Here is a 17537-nt window from a genome sequence, read left to right on the forward strand (position 1 = left end):
TTAGGCTAGGTACTAAAACACATAAAAACACTATTATTACATTGTCTTCTCATTTTAAGTTTACCTGGTGAGATGGGAATAACAGCAACTATAAAAGAATATGCAAATACAATAAACTCATTGACCAAATAGACAAAAATAAAATTAATAGCTAATATTTATTGAGAAATAACTCTTCGTTAAGGAGCACTATGCCACATTGCTTAATCCCAATAGCAATCCTGTATAGTAAATATTTTCATTAACTCCATTTTTATATGAGAAAATTGAGTCTTGAATGGTTTATTTACCTGAAACAATATCACTCTAGTAAAATGGACACAGCCTAGATTTCCGTCACACTCAGAGATTCTGGCTTCATAGGCAACACTCCTACCTACTATGCACATTTGATCTCTTAATACAAAATCAGATTATACTTGCCACAGTGCTTAGAGAGGACAAGTCTGAAGGCCAGGACCCTTTTCCTCTATGCAGATACTATCAAAAATTTGCCTTTGATGCAAACTTTTCCCAACATTCTATGTTGACATTTCCCTCCTCTAATTGACACATTATTTTTTTAGGTGTGTTAAAATCACTGATACAGTAATAATCAGTTATAATCAACAACTTTTGTTGTTTCTAAATATTGTTTTTTCTTTATATGCCTTTTAAACATCTGATCACTGCAATTATATGTTCATTTTTTGGTTTAATGCTGACTTTTGGCAATGTCTTCCTCTTACCCACTAAAATAGCTACAGAGATTATCTTCTTCTGTTTTATAATGATATATCATGACAGAATAAATGATCCACTCTTGGAATACCATAAAAAGTACATGTGCAAATTGTTATTATTCTATAATACAGTCTGGAATGTGTTCATTTTAGAAACATAGTGTGTCTGACACTGTTAAATAAACTGCTCATTTGTAAAGCATAGAAAAAACATTAAGTTAATATAATTCTCAGTTAAAAAAATTTAAAGACTGTTAAATGGAAAAAAGTTAAACATATTTGGTATAACTTAGAAGGACAAAACTAGTAAAATAGATATTTGTTTTAGAGGAATAGTGCTCATTATCTAGCAGAGATAGGCATTAAACAAATGTTTGCTATATAAATGATAAATAGTGTGATGGTTAATTTTATATGTCAACTCGGCTGTATTATGGTCCCCAGATACGTGGTAAAACTACCTTGTGGATTTTCCTGTGAGTGTTTTTGGATGAGATTAACATTTAAATTGTTGGACTTTGAGTGAAGCAGATTGCCCTCCATAATGTAGGTGGGCCTCATCCACTTAGTCCAAGACATGACGAGAACAAAAAGACTGACCTCCTTTGTGCAAGAGTGAATTCTGCAGTAGATGGACTTTGGCTTTGAAGGGTAACACTGGCTTATCCCTGGGTCTCCAGCCCGCTGACCCACCCTGCCAATTTTAAATTTGCCAGCCTCCATAATCGTGTGAGCCAATTCCTTAAAATAAATCTCTCTATACACACACATTCTATTGGTTCTGTTTCTCTGGAGAACCCTAACTAATATAAATAGGTATGAATAATTAGCACTGTTTCCATATGGAATTCATTCATCCCACAAATATTTATTGAATGCTTGCTATGTTTTAGGCACTACTGTTCTTTTCACTTTGGGATACTTCATTCTACAAATCAGTTCAAGGTGACACTCTCATGAGATTATAAACTTGCAAGAGGTGACATCATCAATAAACATAATTACGCAGTTTTTCAAAGGGTGATGAGTACTATGAAGGAATTAAAAATAGAAAAAGACAAAGAATTGGGAGCACAAAAATGGGGCTTACTATAGGTAGGTAGCAGTTCTTTTAAAAAAATAGACTTTTTTTTTTTTTTTTTTTAGCAGTTTAGGGTTCACAGCAAAATTGAGCAGAAAATACTGAGTTCACATAATATCCCCTGCTCCACCACACAGACAGCTTCCCCATTATCAATATTTTGCACTATAGTGGTACCTTTGTTAAAATCAGTGCATCTACATCAACATATTATCACCCAAAGTTCATAGTTTACATTAAAGTTCACTCTTGGTGTTGTAAGTTCTATGGGTTTCAACAAATGTATGATATGTATCCATCATTGATTATCATATACAAGAGTTTCATTGCCCTAAAAATCCTCCATGCTCCCCCTATTCACCCTTTTTAAGCTCTGGCAACCACTTATCTTTTTACTGTCTCCGTAGTTTTGCCTTTTCCAGAATATCATATAGTCGGAATCGTACCATATGTAGTCTTTCAAATTGGCTTTTTTCACTTAGTAGTATTCATTTAAGTTGCCTCTGTGTCTTTTCATTGCTTAGGAGCTCATTTATTTTTAGCACTGAATAATATTCCATTGTCTGCATGTACTACAGGTTTTTTTTCTTATCAGATGAGCTTTTATTGGAAGAAAATTCCATTGACATTGTGGCACTGATAGCAATCAATCCATTACAAATAATTTATCATCGTCTTGGATTTGTAATGCACAAATTAACATTTTTCTCTAAATATTTAAGGCCTGTATTTTAGACAAGTTAATGTAATAGTTTACTTATCCAGCCACCAACTGAAAGACATGTTGGTTGCTTCCAAGCTTTATAAATAAAACTGCTGTAAACATTGGTGTGCAGGTTTTTTTGTGGATATAAGTTTTCAACTCATTTGAGTAAATACCAAGGAGCATGATGGTAAGAAAGAGTTTATTTAATTTTGTAAGAAACTGCCAAACTGTCTTCCAAAGTGTCTGTAAAATTTTGCATTCTCACCAGCAATGAATGAGAGTTCCTGTTGCTCCACATCCTTGCTAGCATTTGTTGTTGTCAGTGTTTTGGATTGTGCTATTTTAATAAGTATGCAGTGGTATCTCATTGTTGTTTTAACTTGCATTTTCCTGATGATATATGATGTGGAACATCTTTTCATATGAATATTTGCTATCTATATATCTTTTTTGGTTATGTGCCTGTTCAGGTCTTTTTCTCAGTTCATTTTCTTGTTGTTGACTTTTAAGAGTTCTTTATACATTTGATACAATATGCCTTGTTATATTAACCTGGTAACCTACAACCTGGCTATAACAACTTAATAGTTCTGGAAGGTTTTTCTGTTGTTGTTTTTGTTGATTCTTTTGGATTTTGTACATAAACAATCATGTCATTAGTGCAAAAAGACAGTTTTATTTCTTTCTTCTCAATCTGTATACTTTTTTTTTTTTTTTTTGGAGACAGTTTCACTCTGTTGCCCAGGCTAGAGTGAGTGCCGTGGCGTCAGCCTAGCTCACAGCAACCTCAAACTCCTGAGCTCAAGGGATCCTCCTGTCTCAGCCTCCCGAATAGCTGGGACTACAGGCATGCACCAGCATGCCCGGCTAATGTTTTCTATATATATTTTTAGCTATCCATATAATTTCTTTCTATTTTTAGTAGAGATGGGGTCTTGCTCTTGCTCAGGCTGGTCTCGAACTCTTGAGCTCAAACGATCCACCCACCTCGGCCTCCCAGAGTGCTAAGATTACTGGCGTGAGCCACTGCGCCCAGCTGTATACATATTCTTTTTGTTTTCTTTCTTATTGCATCAGCTAGAACTAGACTATGATGTTAAAGGAGTGGTGAGAGGGAATATCGTTGCCTGTTCTTGATCTTAATGAAAAAACTTTTTTTTTTTTCCTTTTGGAGATAGAGTCTTGCTCTGTCGCCCCAGCTAGAGAATACAGTGGCATCATCATAGCTCACTGTGATCTCAGACTCCTAGGCTCAAGCGATTCTCCTGCCTTCCATGTAGCTGGGGATTACAGATGTACGCCACTACGCCTGGCTGATTTTTGTATTTTTTGTAGAGATAGGGTCTCACTCTTGCCCAGGATGGTCTCAAACTCCTGAGCTCAAGGGATCCTACCACCTCAGCCTCCCTGAGTGCTAGGATTACAGGTGTGAACCATCATACCCAGCCTTAGTGAGAAAACTTCTAAGCATTAAATATAATGTTAACTGTGGGTTTTTAAAGATGTTCTATATTAAATTGAGGAAGTTTCCTTCTATTCCTAGTTTGCTAAGAGTTTTTGTCATAAATGGGTGTTAGATTTTTGTCAGATGCTCTTTCTGCATCTATTAATATGATCAAGTGATATTTTTTTCTTCTTTAGTCTGTGGATGTGGTGTGTTACTTTAATTTATTGTCAGGCTGGGCACGGTGGCTCATGCCTGTAATCCTAGCACTCTGGGAGGCCGAGGTGGGAGGATCATTTGAGCTCAGGAGTTCAAGACCAGCCTGAGCAAGAGTGAGACTCCATCTCTACTAAAAATAGAAAGAAGTTAGCTGTACAACTAAAAATATATAGAAAAAATTAGCCGGGCATGGTGGCGCCTGCCTGTAGTCCCAGCTACTCGGGAGGCTGAGGCAGTAGGATCTCTTAAGCCCAGGAGTTTGAGGTTGCTGTGAGCTAGGCTGATGCCACAGCACTCTAACCCTGGCAACAGAGTGAGACTCTGTCTCAAAAAAAAAAAAAAAAAATTATTTTCAAATGTTGAATCAGCCTTGCATACCTGGGAAAAATCCAACTTGGTTGTAGTGTATAAGTGTTTACACACATTGTTGGATTCATTTGCTAATATTGTGTCAGGTATTTTTTGCATGTATGTTCATAGAGACATTTGTCTGTAGTTTTTTGTTTTGTTTTATTTTGCTTTTTTTTTTGGTAATGTTCTTCTTGGGTTTGGAATTAGGGAAATGCTAGCCTTATGGAATACCTAAGGGAGTATTCCCTTTGCTTCTATCTTCTGAAAAAGATTGTAGAAAAGTTGTATCTTTTTTTCATTTATTTCAATATATTTTTCAATTTTTATTCAGAGTTCTATTTTGATGCATGTATTATCTAGATGTGCATTGTTTAATCTCCAAGTATTTGGGAATTTCCAATTTCTTTTTTATTTCTAGTTTAATTTCATAGTGTTGAGAACATACATTGCATGATTTCTATTCTTTTAAATTTGATAAAGTGTTTTATGGCCCATAATGTGCTATATCTTGGTGAATGTTTCATGTAAGCTTGAGAAGCATATGTATTCTACTCTTACTCTCTATATAGCTGTCCATTATACTCAGTTCATTCATGGCGTTTCGAGTTCTGTTATGTCCTTACTGCTGTATCTGTTCATATTTGATAGATGAGTGTCGAAGTCTCCAATTATAACAACAGATTCATCAATTTCTCCTTGAAGTTCTGTCAGGTTTTGCTTCATATATGTTGATGTTGTGCTATTGCCCATACACAGTAAGTATTGTTATGTCTTCTTGGAGCATTGATCCCTTTATCATTATGTAATGCCTCTCTTTATTTCTTCATTTTTGAAGCATAATTTAACAGGATACAGAATTATAGGTTGGTGGTTTTTTTGTTTTTTTTTTCTCTTCTCTCAACACTGTAAATATTTTGCTTGACTCCCTTATGTTTGCATGGTATATGCAATATGTATGCCCAGGATTGTTTTAACCATGTTTTTAAACTGGAATTCATGGAGTCCCATTTTATTATTATACATTAAGCCAGTTTGTAAGTGCCAAAGGCTTACTTTATAATTTTAATTTATTATTGACTATACTCGAGAGTCAGTACTCATTATGGGATATGTTAAGGCAACAGGTACTATGACTCTGGGAAATTTAGGCAAGGCTGCAGTTTAAGTGAGACATACCTATTTTTATCTATTTTATACTTAATTACTTTTTAAGACTATAGAAAGAACAATGTTTAAGTTTAGTAAAACTCCAGGTATAGCCCTAGTATTGATTAAGTCTATGAAGCTTTTTTAATTTGTGCATTTTAGCAAATGCTAAACTCACTTTAACCTATGTTGTAGACTCACAAAAGCCAATGAATACCCTTTTATCTTTTTTTTTTTTTTTTTTTTTTTTTTTTTGTTGAGACAGAGTCTCACTTTGTTGCCCAGGCTAGAGTGAGTGCCGTGGCGTCAGCTTAGCTCACAGCAACCTCAAACTCCTGGGCTTAAGCAATCCTACTGCCTCAGCCTCCCGAGTAGCTGGGACTACAGGCATGTGCCACTATGCCCGGCTAATTTTTTTCTATATAGATTTTTAGGTGTCCATATAATGTCTTTCTATTTTTAGTAGAGACGGGGTCTCGCTCAGGCTGGTCTCGAACTCCTGACCTTGAGCAATCCACCCGCCTCGGCCTCCCAGAGTGCTAGGATTACAGGCGTGAGCCACCGCGCCCGGCCTATCTTTTTTTATAAGAACTATTTTAGAATATAAATTCTGTTATATATTTGTTATATGTAATTATTATATATAATTTGTTTTATATAAATTTTTGATTATCAATTGAGTTAAATTATGGACTTTTGTTTAATTTAATTATGTATGTAATTTATTATATATTTATATTAAAAACATAAATATTCAAAATATATAAATATTACATATATTATTTATTTATTTGCCTTTTCTTTTATCCCCCTATACCTAGGTGTTTCCCCTCTCTCTCTTTTACTCTCTTTTTTTCTGTTTTAGGCTTTCAATCTCTTGAAACTGTGTTTTTTTGTTTCTGGGTGATAACCCACAGTGTAAGCCTTCCAGGTATTACAGGAAAAGGAGGAGGGGGAAAGGGCCCAGTGGCCTGCCTTAAAGGCAGCAGCTTTTGTTCCAAGCTTTCCAATCACTCCTTTGCCTTTTTTTTCTTTTTCTTAAATAAAATATTTTAAAATGGCTTATATCTGTAGGCAGGCAAAATATTTTATTTTTTAGGGGGTGAGGAGGGTGCCTCCTGACCATTATTTTTCCTTTTTCTTTGAGTGTTTACCTGATACACTCCTGGTGGTCCTAAGTGCCCTCTGCTATCTAAAGGGTGGTCTTTCTCTTCCTCAGTCAATAGGGCCTGGATGCCATAGCATCAAGAATACAGAGCATAAGAAAACATGGTTAATACAGCAGTCTCTGTGATGCTCTTGCATCATATGAGAAAATGATGGGGTCACGACAGTGGAGTCGTTTAGGAGGTAGGGCATAAGTTGCCCCAAGCATCATAGAAAACCTTTTACAATGAGAGCAGAAAGGAGGATCGCAAGCAGGAGTTTGAGAAGTTTCTGTAAGCTGACCCATAACTAAGATTCCAAATTATATAACATTAGCCAAGAAACTAGATCTGAAATTTTTGGAGTCTTTAACAATATCTTGGTGGAGTTATAAAAGGTAGGAGACATATATACATATATACATGGTACAATAATTGACAGTGATATCTTGGTGTATTCCTCAAACTAAGCTGGCAGGACTGGAAGTTGTGTTGCCGGAGGGTAACTGATAAGTTAGTAAAGTGTGTATAATATTAGTGGTATTCGTGTGTAAACAAGGGAAAGGAGTGGTCCAGGGCAGAGCCACAGGGCATGAGATCGTGATGGAAAGCTGGTGTGGGGTAGTAAGAAAAGGCACTAGGGAGGGAGCAGTCCTCTCCCAGGAGGTTGAGGGGTTGACTGATCTAAAGCACGTGCCTACTTGGGAAAGCAGTCACTTCCATTAATTGTTAGAATGGCAGAGATTGTAGTTAACCTCTACCAGATTTCCTTTTATGGATGGGTGTATAGGGGTGTACATTTTGGCAGAGAGCAAAGAGTATATAACAGATAGGCTAAACAGATTGCAAGCTCATGAAACATAATAGAATTCCTAAAAGGAAAGGATAAAAAGCAACAAATGTCCTGTGTTCAGTTTGTACCTTAGGAAAGGCAGCCCATGGGTGTTGCTGAAGCAAAGATTTTCAGTACCTATTGAATAACTTTTCCAAGAACCCAGCACGGTGTATTCCGAGAAGTAACATGGCTGCTTTGATTACCATCAGTAGCATCTGTAACTTTAAAGGAAATAAGGAGTGTCTCGGTGAGGCTTTGGGTGTGGCTTTAGTATATGTAGAGACATGTGTGATTTTGGTTTTTATTTTGGGTATCTCTGAGGCAAGTAATTCCCAAAATTCTTACCCTGAAGGGACAGCTCTTAGGCATTGGCCTGACAGAGTGAAATAAAAGGGATGTGGGGTCCATTTTTTGACCAGAACTCTAATGCTAAAGTGACTGCCTGAAGTTTGGCCAATTTTGTTGACACTTGGGTCCTGTTCTTTATCAAGGACTTCCTGACTAAGGGATGATAAAGAGCAATATTCCACTGAGCTCCGTCAATTTGTGATGGTTGGCAATGACACCTATATAGTTTATGAACTCCTATTTTTATTTATTCAGTTAATTCCAACGGACTCCCCAGCTAGCCAATGGGTCTTGGAGGAGTGACCTTCTCTAGCACCGTGGCACCTGGTAAGGGACTGAGGACAGGGGAGGCCACCCCTTCTGCAGGTGGAATATGCCACAGGGCCCAGGTTTTGCTCCATCCTGTCTTTAGGAGGCACTGGTGGCCATGCCAAGTTTTGTTTTTATGGTCCAAAACATTGGGCAGCTGGATATGAAGGGGCAGAGGCTCAGGGTCTGTGAGAACCTCTATTTCCAAAACAGCCTAGTATGTAGCCAGCGATTATTGTTTCAATGGTGTATAACACAAGGCCAAGAGGGGCAGTTTCTTGTATCAGAAGACTTTGGGCAACTTATGGACATCATAAGTGGTCCAGAGACTCCAGGAGGCATCAAAAGAAGTTGTCAAACCCCTTTAGTAAAGGAATCTCTGACAGCACTAACAGGCATGATGTTGATTTCAATTTGAACAGATTTTAGAGCCTTTTGTTGAAGGGAGCCCCATTTAGGGTGGGCTGATTTGGAAACAGCAGCAAGCATCAGTGAGATTAAATAAAATTTGTATATGAGGAATATGTTGCCACCAAAATCCAAAAAGGACTGAAAGATACTGTACTTACGTATGTCTTTAATGAACGTACCAAATTAATCTCCTTAGAGGAGAATGTCAGTAAAGTAATGTCACACCTCTCCTCCTGTAGAAATGTAGAAGCAATTGAGATCAATTTACACTTCTTTGCTTGAATTTAATTATAAATAATTTACTATATATTTATATTAAATATTATACATCATATATAATATAAATCATATTATATATAATTTATTTATTTGCCTTTCTTTTTCTCCCCTGTATCTAGGCTTTTTTTTATCTTTTTCTTTTTTCTCCCTATCACTCCTCTTTTTTAATTTTTAGGCTTTAGTCACCTTAACAGGGTTTTCAAAAATTTCTTTTCTGGGTGGTAACTTACAGTATAAGCCTAGTATGTGATTACAGAAAAAGGGAGGGAGAGGGCTCAGTGGCCTACCTTTTAGATAGCTTTTTTTGTTTGTTTCCAGGTTTTCTAATCCAATTCCCCTCACTTTTTTTCTTCCTAAATAAAATCTTTTAGAATGGCTTGCATGTCTACATGCATAATTTTTTTTTCATTTTCTTTCCTTTTTTTAAAGTCGTATCTGTCCCTGACCATTTGTGTTTCCTTTAGTGTTTACCTGATAGCTCCTGATCTTCCCACGTGGCCTCTGCTGTGAGCAGCTGCGTCCCTTTCTGGGTGCCCCACTCGATCTCTGAGGGCTGGGGTTTACATCCAGGAGGGCAATAGTGGCATCAGCTTTCTTTTTCACACTCGTTGGAGTATGAGACCCTTTGCTGTCGATGAGCAGTGACATTTAAGAGTGATTGAAGGTTAATGATCCAGTGGGCTGCTGGGCTGAGGACAAACCTTAGAAGAACAAGAGTAGAGGTAGGGGAAACTATTGGGAAGTTATTGCCGCAATTCAGGGGACAGGGGATGGAGGCTTGCACCAGCATGTTGGCAGTCGGAGGTAGTGAGAAGGGAGCAGATTTGGGGTACATTTTGGAAAGAGAACCAAGGATTTGTGAGTTAAGCGTACTCTAAAATTTCAGGGAGAGCAACTGGATGAATGGAGTTAGTACCCACTGATGTGGGAATTGTTTAGGAGGAGCAGGTGCAGGGGTGGGGAAAGAAAGAAATAGTTCAGTTTGGGGAATGGAATAAACCATTTAATGTGGTACTGAGTGAGTTCTCAGTCACTAAACACCTGAAGTATTTGGTGCAATGAAGTAGAGAAAGTAACAACACAAAGGCAGACAGGCTTTCTACCTGGAACACTGAGATTTGGAAAAGGTTTCATGCAGGTATGATGTCTAGGTTGCACCTCTAAAGGTAAGTGAGTAATTAGCAAGTGAACGAAACAGCAGAAGCAATTACAACTAACATTTCCAAACACAATAGCTGAGGATTTTAGGGCCTAATCCTGTAAACAAAGGGGAACCATTAAAAGTTGAAAGTAATGGAATCATATACCCACATTTGTTGCTCAAAAATAGCATTTTGAAGCAGTCTAGTGGGTGACCTGGAAAGTGTTAAGATTGCAGGCAAAGAGAGCAATTAAGAAATAAGTGCTGTATTTCAGGGGATGATGAATGCCTGGGTGAGGCAATCATTGTGGAAACAGGTAAGAGAAAAATAAGAAGCACTTATCCTCCATTTAGATGTTGGGAGTAAAATTGGAGGTTATTTAAAATGACTCCTGTTGTGAGTGACTGGATAAATGGTTATGTCATTAATCAAAACAAAGAGCTCAGAAGATTGTATGAACTTCACAGGAAAGATACTGAGTTCATGTTGGGGCAAATACTTTAAAAATATGTATTGAGTGGCGACTATAGGTCAGATATTCTTTTAAGCAGTAGCTATCTGTTTTATAAAAGCAGGTGTTCAGAGAGACAGAAAATAAACTACTAATAAATACATAAACAGCATCATGTTCAACCGTGAAAGCTGCAAATGAACTCTCCACGTAGAAATGTTGAGTAGCAGGCGTCTGTGTAGAGCAGGCAGGGAATCATGAGTAGGTCTTGAGCAGACTTGCATAGCTGTGAGTCATCATCAGTTTGTAAGTGGTCATTAATGTGATAGGAGTGATTGAGAATTCCCAGGAAGATGACAGAGTGAGAGCATAGAGGTTTGGGGAATAGCAACATGTAAACAAATGATAATAATACACTGTTGAAATGCCAGCATTGATAGCCATGCTTAAAATGCTATGGAGGCTTTACGAAGAGTTATTGACCGAGCCCACATTAGTCAGTGAAGATTTTTTCAGAAAGGAAATATTTGCACTTTGGGATGGTAGCAGGATGTAGTGTATGAGTGAGTGTGTGGTAAAAGTTAATGCTGAAGTCACGGGAGCACCCACTAGAGCCAGACCAGACCCAGATGGACAGGTTTCTGCTACCACTCAAGTGCTGTGCTAAAGCACGTGTCCTCTGTGTTAATGTGAATTTGTGTTTGTTATGTTGTTTTGTGACTTTGTGCTTTTTATTTTCTTTTTTAGATCTTAAAATAAATAAATAAATAAACCCTGCATCCCTGGGGATCTGAATGGCTTCTTGTGGGTAGTGATGTTTGCTATCTTTTTTATTCATCATTCCCTTTTCCCTCTTGCCTTACATCATCCCCTTCTTCAGTCTGATTTTCAGGATGATTGAGAAAGATAATTTAAAGAAATAATATTTCTTTGATCTGGGGGAGACTCAGGCTTGATACTCCTGTAACAAATTATGCAAGATGAATAGATAACTTCTGTGGGATTTTGGGTGGGATTCGTTTAGATAAGGAACACTTGTTTGGCTCAGCAGACAAATAGGACAATAGTTGCTGTTGAGAGAGAAGCCTTGGTTTTATTTTCTTCTAAACTAGGACAAGACAAATAGCAAATGTAGAGATACAAAGAAAGGCAGTGATATTTAAGGGTTAAATTTGACTAGAAATGTGATACAGGATTTTGTGTGTGTGTGTGTGTGTGTGCACACACGCACACACATGTTGCCTTATGAAATTGACATGTCCAGGGGGTGACACAGATGGGAAAACTACATCCAAAGAAATAGAGTGCAAAATTTTCACGTTTAAACCTCTGATCACTGATATAAAAGAAGGCTGGGAGGGGCTAAATTTTACCCCATAAAGCATTTATCATAACTTTGGCACGGATAGTTCAGAAGTAATTTAAAACAAGACCCTGTGAAGCTGGAATTGTTAGTCTTACTTACAAAGAAATTATCATACATTACCAGTGTCAACAGCAGCTGCAGTTTCCTAATAATGTTCTACCTTTGGATCTGTATCAAGCCCTTCCCCTTTAATTGCCATACCTTGCCAGCTTCTTATACACGAAAAAGGAGACATTGGGTAAGTTTTCACCATTTTGTAGTTTTGTGCCAATGACATTTCAAACCCTTCATCACCCTACTAAACAAACAGGATATGTCATAGCTGATGAATTAGCTGAATGCCCCAGCCCTATAGTCAACTCCCTTTTTCCTTTTTTTTTCCCTTAAATACTTGCCTTAAAGTTTCATTATTCAGGAAATTATCTAGTTTCAGGCAAAATTTTGCAGATAAAGAAAATGCGCCCCGGACAAATCAAAGGAAGTACTCCGGGTCACAGAATCAGTTTGTGGCAGAACAGGACAGAACCCACTGGCCTCATCCCAGAGCATTTCTGTTTCTCTTTTTCTCCCTTAAATTTTATTTTTAATTGACAAATAAAAAAGTGATGTTTTGACAAATGTTTACATTATGGAATAATTAAATCAAGCTAATTAACAAATTCACATACTTCTTTTTTGTGTGCTTGTGTGGTAAAAACATTTAAAATCTACTCTTTTAGTAATTTTGAAATATCCAATGCATTATTATTTATTATAGTCACTACTCTTTGCAATAGATCACTAAAGCTATTCCTCTTGTGTACGTGAAACTTGGTACGCTTTGATCAACATCTCCCTTTTCCCCACCCACCGTCCCTCCCCCAGCCTCTGATCGCCACCATTCTGCTCTCTACCTTGATGAGATTTTAGATTCCACATATAAGTGAGATGAGCGAAGGCATTTTTCTTTCTGCAGCCTTATTTCTTCTCCAGTGTGAGCATGAATTTAGAGCTTTATGTAACACTATTTGCAAATAAAACTGGTATAGATATCCCTTTTGTCAATATCCTCTTTTCTTTCACAACCCCATCCTTTCATGCTTCCCCTTTTTTTCTTCCCATTTAAAATTATAGCCTCAACATTTCCAGGGCTGTGCATTTTTCAGGGAACCCAGATAAGTAAGATTCAGGGTGTGTAGGTAGATGAGTGGCTAGATACGGTAGGGGATTGAGAAGAGGAAACAGACTTAACAGTGCTCACTTTCCCACCTGGAAGTTATTATTACAGATGAGAAGATTCTCCTCTGAGGCAGAAAGTGGCCTGGGAATGGGGGAGGTGGAAGAGGTGTCAGATTATCAGTGATTTCAATTTCCTTTTTTAGGGAGAAGTTTGCACTTAGAGAATGCTAGTAGTTAGCAGGGTGCTCACAAAATCTTTTCTCTTGCCTCTGGCATGAGACAAGCCGAAGAGAGATATATGAAAGTATACTGGAAAGGGCTTGTCTCTTGTTGGCTCAGCTAATTCTCTCTGGATTCCCCTTTTGCAACTGGAGGAAGATGCCAAATGTGTGCTTCTTTAGATGCCAAGAAGGAACAATTTGCACAATGTCTCCTTTATGTTAAAATTATACACTCTATGCCATGAATAGTGAGGAGGAAATAGCTTAGAAATTAGTGGCAGTCTATAAGAGGATACCATATTTCTTGGGATCTCTTTCTTGTTATGGGGAAATTGCAAGAACTTTGCAATACAGTAGAAACATGTTCCTGCAGTTTCACCATTGTGACATTACAACATTATTACACTAGGCCATGGTTGGTTTAGGATGGTCATCCCCACAGAATGAGCAGGTCTTCTGTTACAATTTCCCTTCTGAACGCTCCCCATTTCGTCATTCCCTTGCCATGCTGCCTTGCTGAATGTGGCATATCTCAAATACCTCCAGTGACAGGAAATTTACTATATACTGAAGCAGTTCACAACACTTAATGGCAGTTTTCAGGTTAAAGTTCCCTACACTTAGCCAAAATATTCTTTGTAGATTCAACTAACTGCTTTTCCTTCTTTATGGGGAAGAAAATAAATTTCTTTTCCGGAATTTGGAGCCAATGTGTTTAGGAATGAGGAAGAGGGAATGTCTGCTATGATATACATTTTCTTTACTGTAAATATATCCTCAAAGAATAATAAAAGTGAGTACAGTATTTAACTTTTTCTGAGACATTTTTTAATGTCCTTTGAAGGTCACATGTAACAATAGCCATGTAAGAAGTAAAAATAAATAAATTCTAATTCTTTAGAGGTTTCCTGAATTCTAAACATCTAATGTATGGATTCTCATTTAGATTTCCAAAAGGAGAATGAAGATCCATAATATATCTTTTTCTCCTGTTGCTCACAATTCATCCCAATAAAGATGTATAGTCCTAGAATTTGGGGGATTATGATACTGTTGTCAAAATGCTATATTCCTTCTTTTCATGGTTCCATGGGGTATTTGCACCAAATAAACAAGGCTGCAATTTTTAACTTTCAAAACAGCTTTATTGAGGTATAACTGACATACGAAAATTTGCACAAATTTTAAACATACAATTTGATCAGTTTTTACATGTGTCTACATCCACGCAACCATTACCACAGTCAAGATAGTTTTCTCATGTTCCTTTGTAATCTCTCCTCCCAACCTTTCCACCTTAGCCACAATCCACCAGGAGACCACTGATCTGACTTTTTTCAGTAGGGATTATTTTTCATTTTCTGGAATTTATATAAATGTAATCATAATATGTGTACTCTTCTTTCAGTCTGACTTCTTTAACTTAGCATAAATATTTTAAGAAGCACTCATGTGGTTGCTTGTATCAATAGTGTGTTCCTTTTTATAGCTAAGTAGCATTTTATTGCATGGATATACAATTAACCTGTTGGTGGACATATGGATTGTTTCCACTTTGAAACCATTACAAATAAAGCTGCTATGAACATTTGTGTACAATTTTTGTATGGACATATATTTTTATTTCTCCTGGATAAATATCTAGTAGTGGAATGGCTGACTAATATTGTAGTAATATTACTCACTGGGTACCCAGTCGATCAAAATCAAGTTCAGTGATGGCTTCACCATGCTCCAGTGACTTAAATATTACTAGGCAACTAATTAAAAATTGTTGAATAAACCAATCAATTAAATTTTCTGGGAAATTTGCATCTCATCTTCTTTATTTCAATCAGAACTCAATAAACTACACATAATTGTTTATAAAGTAAACTTTAAAAAGTTAAGAAATTTACCTTCTATCACACAGCTTGTAAATTGCAAAGGTGAGATTCAAAGCCACTTAGTGTGTCCAGAACATCTCTCTCTCTCTCCTTCTCTCTCTGTCTTTTCTGTCTCCATCTATCTATTTATCCATGTCTTTCTTTTATGCCTCAGTGAGGTTTATGGAGAAGATGCAAATTTTAGTCAGATAGGAGGATGATACTTGAATAAGAGCAAAGAACAAATGCCAAACATGTGGAAATAGGAAATCATGAGATGTACTTGGGATACTACAAAGAGATCAACCTGCAAGGAGTGAAGATTTATACAAGAAAGTAGTGGAGACTGAGACTGGGATCCACATCCCAGCTACAGGAGTTGCCACTTTTTCCTCTGAGAAGGTGAGAACTGCTACAGGTTTCTGAGCAGGTGTGGGGCAGGATGAATTGCAGTAATCAAAGCCAGTGGTCTGGATTGGGTGAGGCAGAGTGATGTTCACTGAAGTGTCCATTGAAATATTCTGATTGTGTGGGAATGAGAATTTTAAAATGAGGATGGAAAAAAGAAGAGAAAAGAAAGTGCTGGTGTGTGAGGCATTCAGAAGAGAAATGGCCCACATTTTGTGACTAATTAGGTACAATTGATTCCTGAATTTTTCCTTTATAACTTACCCCTCTCTAATGGAGGATAATCTCTATTTAGTCCCAAAATTTAACCAGCAGAAGCTGATCAGCATAATTTTCTCAGTTAAATAGAGAGTTAGGGTTGACCTACTTGTCTTTATTAGTAGGTCTAGTGTTGTCAGCATAAATGGGTCTTTTTAGATGATTATGGTCTTATAATAGTTTTCTTTGGGTCATACAAGGAGAGATAAAAATATAGGATGGTTGAAAGATGAAACTGAATATTGGTAACCTCAAACTATTTCTTGGAAGATACTGATAAAAAATTCTCAAATTGAAGCATTGACATTTTCTTCTTTGCTCCCCAAAGAACTGCTCACTAAATTTCAGATATTTGAGGATCTGCTATTGTTTGATACCAGTTATTTGAAGTTCAGCAGCATGAGGTTTATGTTTAAAATGTGTGGTTTCTGTTTAACCTTGTCAGGTTTTAGATGAAAAAGGGACGTTAGAAAACACTGGTGTGTAAACAACTGAAACTCAGCGTTCAAGGAAAAAATTACGAGACTGAAAGAGCTGTCAAGCTGGGACAGTCTTAAGAAGAATCTCTGGATAATGGTTTATAATATTATCTTTCCCTAAGGACCTAAGAAATGGAAAATATATTAGTTTTTCTATGAGCAGCTTTTGGCAAAGCACCATAAATGCACTTCGTTAAAACAGTTTGGTGTCTCAACCCTACAGGCTGGAATATGTAATACATATGTTGAAGGTCTAATGGGGCCTTATGAGGGAGTGATCCCTGGGAGACCCCATGAGAAAGATACTCATAGAAACAGACTTTCCTGCTTCCTTACTTGGGCCTTAAAATCCCAGTGAAAGACTCATTCAACTGCCATGATGCTGGTTTCTATTTCCTACTTTCTTCTCTCCTCCACCCTTAATTTGCCCTCTGCCCCTCAAGTGAGGGGAAACGTTCCCTACATCATCCTGAAACAATGCAGTCAAGGGTGCAGTTAGTTTCCACACCCCAGTATACTCTATGAGGCTAGAGCTCTGGGTCTGTGCCACAGAGTGGACATGGTCTGGGAAGAGCCTGAATAGGGAGAGAATAATTATTGAGTAGGTTTCATGTCAGAGACCGTGAGTTAAATGCTTCCACACAGTGTATTTTCTCAACAATCTTTCTGATGACTTATCTCATCACAGTCAAGGAAAAAGGCACAGTGTAACTTGTCAAAGAGCCGCCCCCCTCCAGCTAGTAAGTGGAAGAATTGAAGTCTTACCTTAAAGCAGAAGCCATTGGTGCCCTGTCTACATCCCCTTCTTCTGTGTGCAAGCCAGCCAATGTCCTGCCTGAGGATGTTCAGTGGCAGCACCAAGGTAGGCTGAGTTCCAGAGAGCAGCCCATACACAAAGCAGCCAGCTGATGATGGATGATGGAAGTTGGCATATAAATATTCTAACTCCTCTACCCTTTGGGTGGGAAAACCTTGAGGTTCCTATGTCATTGACTTTCAGATTTCCCCAGTGGGATGAAGCTTCTGTTACTTACAGTGGTAACTGGGATGATAATGCATTCTTTGTTGGCTACCTTCCATGTATTACTTTCCCACCCCATTAAAAGTATTTCTTGTAATCAACTTGGACATAAATTACTTAACTCATGGTACCTTTCCAGGGAAACCTAAACCAGGAAACATTACAAAGCTAA

Source organism: Eulemur rufifrons, chromosome 3 (genome assembly GCF_041146395.1).
Source record: "Eulemur rufifrons isolate Redbay chromosome 3, OSU_ERuf_1, whole genome shotgun sequence".
In the NCBI taxonomy this organism is placed as follows: Eukaryota; Metazoa; Chordata; class Mammalia; order Primates; family Lemuridae; genus Eulemur; species Eulemur rufifrons.